The sequence below is a fragment of the Leptonychotes weddellii genome, chromosome 1 (genome assembly GCF_054177405.1).
Source record: "Leptonychotes weddellii isolate Sample4059 chromosome 1, ASM5417740v2, whole genome shotgun sequence".
Lineage (NCBI taxonomy): Eukaryota > Metazoa > Chordata > Mammalia > Carnivora > Phocidae > Leptonychotes > Leptonychotes weddellii.
This window is the reverse complement of record NC_138369.1, coordinates 148,053,851-148,061,445: the sequence shown is the minus strand read 5'-3', so window position 1 is coordinate 148,061,445 and position 7,595 is coordinate 148,053,851.

Sequence of the window (7,595 nt, the reverse complement as noted above, 5' to 3'; positions counted from 1 at the left end):
ATCATTTTTATTACACTGGAGACCAAAAAGTTAAGGGAAAGAAATGAAAGAATATGGATTAGAAGGAAGAAATAAAACTCATTATTTACAGATTTAATAGCTGAATAAAAGGGAAATCCAAAACACTGTATAAACTATTAGAATAAATAAGTGAATTTACCAAGGCCATTGTATACAGGCCAATATACAAAAAGCAATTGCAGATATTCCCTTCTGCCAAAATGAAGCAAACCTATTCCCTTAGCTCCTCCTGCACATCACTTAAAAAATAAACAAATAAAACAAAAATACAAGCAATAAAAAAAAACTGAACATAACACAACAAAATTAGAAAGGCTCTGAAAAGGTACAAAGAAGAAGGCAAACAGGCTAAGGATCTTGAGACTGTAGGGATGACACAGATGTGAGTTCCCTGCTCCATTTTTGTCTCCCATATATCCCAGACAGGCCACTGTACAAGCCTCTAACCCAGAACAACCAACAAGGAGTAAGGTGGGGGGAAGCCCCAAGAAAAGCTTATTCCTTCCTAGCCAAAATGCCAGGAAAGGGATGACTAACAATAGAAAACCTTTTTGGCAATACCCACCTTCCTCCAGTATAACACTGGAAAAAACAAAGCAAAACAAAACAAAACAAAGCAAAACATATAACATGTCTTCTTCTTGTGATTCCAGTGGGGCTGAGCAGAGTTGATCTTTTATCCCATCCACCTGCAGGTGAAAGCATACAGTGATGCTCCTATTCCTGCACTTAATTGAGTTTGCAGTATGGAGCAAGGAGCTAATCTTCTGTTTCTAAGCAGGCAGTGCTCTGATTTTCCCACCTGGTTGAGTCCCTTACAGAACTAGTCTTGCATCTTCTGGCTGGTGGAAATCACCTGCTAGGCTGGTGTTGGCAGCACTAAACCAGCAGGTAATCTTGCATTCACTGCCCAATTCCCCTGCTGGGATAATATTAGCAGGAATGAGCTAGAAGCTGGTTACCTATTTCTCACTCAGCAGAAGTAGAATGTCCTTCCCTTAATCTCTCTTCCAAAGTAGATTTAGAAGGGCTCAGCAGGGAGCTGATCTTCCCTTTCCTGTCTGGCAAAAGCAGGAGTGCTCCAATTTGCCCACAGGGGTAGTGTTAGTGGGGGAGGTTCCAATGGTGAGCAGAACCTTCACCTCCACTCAGCAAAAATAAGATAGGGGAAGTGGCAGAAGATGGAGAAGTCAGCAATCATTTTTCACCCTTTTCCTCTCTTGGTGTCAGGAGAGCAGAATAGGGAGCTGAGCTTCTGCCCCCAAATTGATGTAAGGCAGGGGCACCTGGATAGCTCAGTTGGTTAGGCACCAGACTCTTGATTTTGGCTCAGGTCATGATCTCAGGGTCATGAGGTCAAGCCCTGAGTAGGGCTCTGTGCTCAGCAGGGAGTTTGCTTCTCCTTCTCCCACTCCCCCTCTTCCCAAATGCATGCAGTGTGCTCTCTCTCTCTATATATATAAAATAAAATAAATCTTTAAAAATTTGATGTAAGGCAGAATAAGTAACTTGAGTAGAATGGAGTCAACTGGAAATCAATAACAAAAACCACAGAAATCTCAAAACACTTGAAAATTATACAACACACTTCTAAAAAATCCATGCATCAATGAAGTGATCTCAAAGGAAATTTAAAAACTACAGAGGACTAAATGAAAATGAAAATACAAATTATCAAAATAATGAGATGCAGCTAAAGCAGTGCAGAAAGGGATATTTATAGCAATAAATAGTTACATTGGAAAATTCTCAAATCAATCATTTAAGTCCCTACCTTAAGAAATGAGACAAATAAGAGGGGAATAACCTGGAGTTGGGAGAATAAAAGAAATAATAAAGAACAGAAACCAGTGATATTGAAAATAGGAAAAAACTTTAAAAATACAATAAAGTAAAGAGCTGATTCTACCAAAAAAGTAAGAAAATTGATAAAACTCTAACAATTCTGTCAAATATAAGTAGAAAGAAGATACAAATCTTAACATCAGGAATGAAACAGGGGATATCACTATAGACCCTACAGCTATTACAAATAAGAAAATACAATAACAACTTCATTCTCATGCATTTGACAACTTAGAATTTGGACCAATTCTTAGAAAACTACAAACTACCAGAACTCAACCAAGATGAAAGAGATCATCTGAATAGTCCTCCTATAAACATCAAGAAATTGAATATTTAAATTGAATACTTCCAAAGCTCTTTAAAAGAAATCTCCAGATAGAAGATTTCAGGGAAAATTTTACCATTCAAAGATGAGTTAGTATCAATTTTACAAATTGTCTTTCAGAAAAGAGGATGAGGGAATACTTCCCACTTATTTTATGATGCTAGTATTTCTCTGACACCAAACTAAACACAGACAGTACCAAGGAAGAAAAAAATTAAAAAAAAAAAAAAAAAAAGGAAGAAAATCAAAACCACTGACTTAGATGGAAAAAAATATATATATTAACAAATCAAATTCCACTATTCATAGAAAGAATTATACAAAATGATCAAATGGGATTTAATCCAAGTATGTAAGGCTTGATCGGTATTAAAATTAATCATTATAATCCATCATATCATCAGATGTACAAGGAAAAATCATATAAACATAATAACTGATACATAACAAGCATCTGTCAGAATCCAAGACCCACTCGTAATAAACTCTCAGGAAGCTAGGATTAGAGGGGAACTTCCTCAACTTGATATTTATAAAGATCATGTACAAAAAACATACTGCTGGCATTAAACTTAATGAGTAAGTCTGTATATTTTCCTCTGAGATCAGGAAAAAGGCCAAAGTATCTCCTCTCACCACTCTTTTTCAGTATAATATTGGAGATTCCAGCCACTGCATAAGGAAACTAAAAGATATAAAAGGCATTCATATTGTAAAGGAACACATAACTCTCCCTATTTGCAAATGATATTTTCTACATAGAAAATCTCAAGGAATACTAAAAATGAACAAACAGGAGTGCCTGGGTGGCTCAGTTGGTTAAGTGTCTACCTTTGGCTCAGGACATGATCCTACAGTCCTGGGATGGAGCCCTGCTTAGGGCTTCCTGCTCAGTGGGGAGTGTGCTTCTCCCTGTGTACCGCCCCAACTTGGGCTCTCTCTCTCAAATAATAAATAAAATCATAAAAAATACGAACAAACAAAAATCTCCGAGAACTAGTGAGTCCAGCAACTTCCCAGGATATGTATTGAAAATGCACCTGGGGAAGAAATTTAAATTATAATATGATTTGCAATCACTCCAAATAAAATAAAATATTTAGGTGTATACTTAACATGTATAGGACTTGAATGCCAAAAAATTCAAAATGCTGATGATATCAAAGAAGCCCTAACAAGAAAAAAATGGTGAGGCATACTGTGTTTATGGATTAGGAGACTTAACATAACAAAGCTATCTACCTTCTGAAATTGGTCTATAGGTTTTGTATTATTCCTATGAAAATTGCAGAAATGTTTTTAGTACACATAGACTAGCTTACTCTAAAATTTATTTGGAAAGAAATAGGTTCTTGGCTCTAGAATAAAACTTTTGAAAAAGTGAGGATAGATTGCTCTATCTGATATTTAGTAATATAATACAGTTATATTAAGACAACGTAATGGTAGTGGAACAATAGACACATAGATGAATGTAACCGTATAGAAAGCCCAGAAGTGACCAACCAGTTTCCACAAAGGTATAAAAGCAAATCAGTGGAAAAAGGATAGGCTTTTTAACATACGGTGCTAAAGAAACCAGTATCTACAGGCAGAAATAATGAATGAATGAATTAATTAAAAAAAAACAAATTTGATCAAAAATTTACACCTTATAGAAACATTAACTCAAAAGATAATATAGGGGCACCTGGGTGGCTCAGTTGGTTAAGTGACTGCCTTTGGCTCAAGTCATAATCCCCGAGTCCCGGAATCGAGTTCCGCATACCGCTCCCTGCTTGGCGGGGAATCTGCTTCTACCTCTGACCCTAAAACCCCCTTTTGTGCTCTCTCACTTTCTCTCTATCTCAAATAAATAAATAAAATCTTTAAAAAGAGAGAGAGAATATAGACTCTACTACAAAACCATAAAACTCTCAGAAAAAAAAGTAGGAGTAAATACTTGCAATGTGGGGCTAAGGCAAAGAATGTTTATATCTGACACTAAAGCCTTGTTCGTTAAAAAAATAATAAACTGAACCTCATAAAAATTTAAAAAAATAAAACTTTTGCTAATAATAATAATAAACTTTTCCATTTATAGAATAATAATAAAAAAGCTACAGACTGGATGATTACATATGTAAACCGCATATCTGATAAAGGGCTCTCAGAACTCAAAAGTAAAAAAATACCAAACAATCCAATTACAAAATGAGCAAAAGACATAAATTCAACTTGCACTGAAGAGGATATACAGATGGCAAATAAGCACACAAAAAGATGTTAAATATCATTATCCACTAGGGAAATGCAAAATAACTCACAACAACAAATCATTAGACAACTATTAAACTGGTGACAAAACCAAATGCTTGCAAGGATGCAGACAAACTGGGTCACTCATACATTGCTGATGGGAATGTAAAATGATACAGCCATCCTGCAAAACAGATCGGTGAGTTTTATAAAACTAAACATACAAATATCATATGACCCAGCAGTTGCACTCTTGGACATTTATCTCAGAGAAATGAAAATTTACAATCACATGACAATTTGTATACCAACGTTCAATAGCAGGTTTTTTTGTTTGTTTGTTTTTTGTAATAACACTAAGTGAAAATAACTCAGATGTCTTTCAGTGGAATAATGGTTAAACAATTACAGTATATTCATACAATGTAATGCTACTCAAGTAACAGTAATGATAAATAATAATAATAACAACAAATTATTGATAGGTACAATGACTTGGATGGACCTGCAGGAAATTATGCTAAATGGAATACCAAATAACCAAGGAATGTATCATACACTGTATGATTCCATTTATATGACCTTCCTAAAATGAAAATGACATTAATGTAGAACAGATTATTTTTTGCAAGGAGTAAAAGATGGTAAGAAGGGAAGTAGATTTGGCTGTAAAGGGTAACACAGGGAGGAATCTTTGTGGTGACATCACTCTTATATGCCTTGATTGTAAAAATGTCAGTATTTTGGTTGTGATACTGTACTACAGCTTTGCAAAGCTTCCCTTGGGGGAAACTGGGTAAAGGGTACACTAGAATTCTCTGTATTATTTCTTACAAGTGGAATTGATCTAAAATCATCTCAAAATAAAAAGTTTCAACAACAAATTGACATTTACATTCTAAAATGGTATTAATATAATATCAATTATATTTAATGCTTAAAATATCATTAAAACTTGTGTAAATCAGCTACAGTGAAAACTATAAAATACTATACAGAAAATGTACAAAATCCCAAATAAATGAAGGTATATACCACAATTGTGGATTGGAAGATACACTATTTTAAAGAAAACATTTTTTTTTAATTTGTCTATTGATTCAATATAATAGCAAACATATTTTTCAGAGATTTAGATCAATAGATTCTTTCAGACAATACTTTGGATATCTATATCAGTATTCACTAAAGGTGATCTAAAGCAAAGCCAATGATCAAGACCTTTCATTCTTAGGGTTAAATTCAACAGAAATGTGTCATGTGTTCATCAAAAGCCTTATATGAAAAGTTTTGTACCAGCATTATCGACAATTGACAAAATTAGAAACAACCCAAATGTTTATCAATAGTCAAGTGGATTTAAATAATTACATTTCAACCACATATTTCATGCAATTACATGAATTGATTTCATAAATGCAATGTTGAACAAAAAATCCAGAGCCCCAAAGTGCATATTGTATATTTCATATATATAAAGTTCAAAAAGAGGCAAAATTCATCTCTATTACTAGAATTCAGAGTTGGGGTGCTTAGTGATGTCAAAAGAACAGGAGGGGGTTTCTGGAGTTATAATGGTTTGACTTTTATTCTGAATGTGGTTATATTTACCTGATGTGATCTCTTTGGGAAAATTTATCAAGCTGTACTCCTGTAATGGGTGCATTTTTGGATATATGTTATTACTTTAACAAAAACAGTTTCAGTATAAAAGCTTCATGATTATGTAATTCAATAATTGAAATTATCAAATATGTATCACTGGGTAAATAAATCAGAGCTTCTTATTATATAACTCATCAAGTTATACACACACACACACACACACTTCATTTTATAATCCAAATTGCACTGCATATCGTATAAGCTGTATCCCCCCAAATCTACAGGACCATGGATAAGTTAAACTCTCCAAAATTTTGTTTTTTTTTTGTTATTTTTAGTAGGCTCCATACCCAGCGTGGAGCTCCACACACGGCTTGAACTCATGACCGTGAAATCAAGACCTGAGCTGAGATCAAAAATTGGATGCTTAACCAACTGAGCCACCCAGGGTCCCCTTATTTCTTATTTTTAAAAGAACATAATTAGATTGACACCTCTAAAGTTCTTATCACTCAAAAGCTATATTTGCGAAGCATATGGTGTTTATATAAGCTGTTTGCAAAATATTTAAAATGCAACACCTTTTCAGTTTATAATCTAAAATTTTGAATACATCAGAGAACTGAAATGGTCCTGTATTTAAATTTATTTTATTGCATAACATGTTACTTTCTTTGCAGATTTGATTTAAAGGAAATCTTTATGTTCCTCGGCATGAAAGAGCCATGAACTACATATTAGCCAACTTGATGTGATAGTTCTAGTTCTGATATAAAGCAGCTTTGTAACATTGAATAAGTCACAAAACTTTTTTTTTTTTGGTCTCAAATTCCTAATTCCTTGAATGAATAATGGATCCCCTGCCACTCAAATGGCTCATGTGTGGATTAAATAAGATAACATAACTTAAAAGCTGTAAAGCAATCCACAAATGCAAATGTAGTTACTATTATTACCCTCATTTTATAGGCTTTCATATTAATCTTTTTCTTGATTTTAAAGGAGAGAATGTAGAATGATCATATTTATAGATATACACAAACACACCCTTAATTAGGCAGTGGGAAAGAAAATTAGGCAGTTTGTTTTCCTTTTTCTACTACTGAAGCTCTGCTTTGCTCATTACCCTTCCATTACTTTCCCTTCATTTTCCTCCCATGGGGCAAATGAAGATAAGCTCCTGTTGATAGTTCATGAATTTCAATTTATATACCCAGGGGCTGGGCATTTTCAATGGAATGTTCCCAAAGCTGGAACTTCTTGACACTTGGGCTTTCAGAGAGCCCATGTTTAAACCTTCAGGCCAATATGTAAATCTGTTTTTGTTCCTCTAAACAGAAGACTTGTGGGTATTTCAAAACAGATAGGCATTAAATAAGTATTTATTCAATGTTACAGATGTTAGAAGAGACCTTTCCAGGGACAAATAAAGTGAATGAGACAGCAGGGACTGAGGCTGTATTTCCAAGTGCCTGGCCCTGAACAAGTGTCCACCAGGCAAAGCATAATGGAAAGGATTATCTTATTGTAAAAAGAACATGTGCGGGGGGGGGGGGGG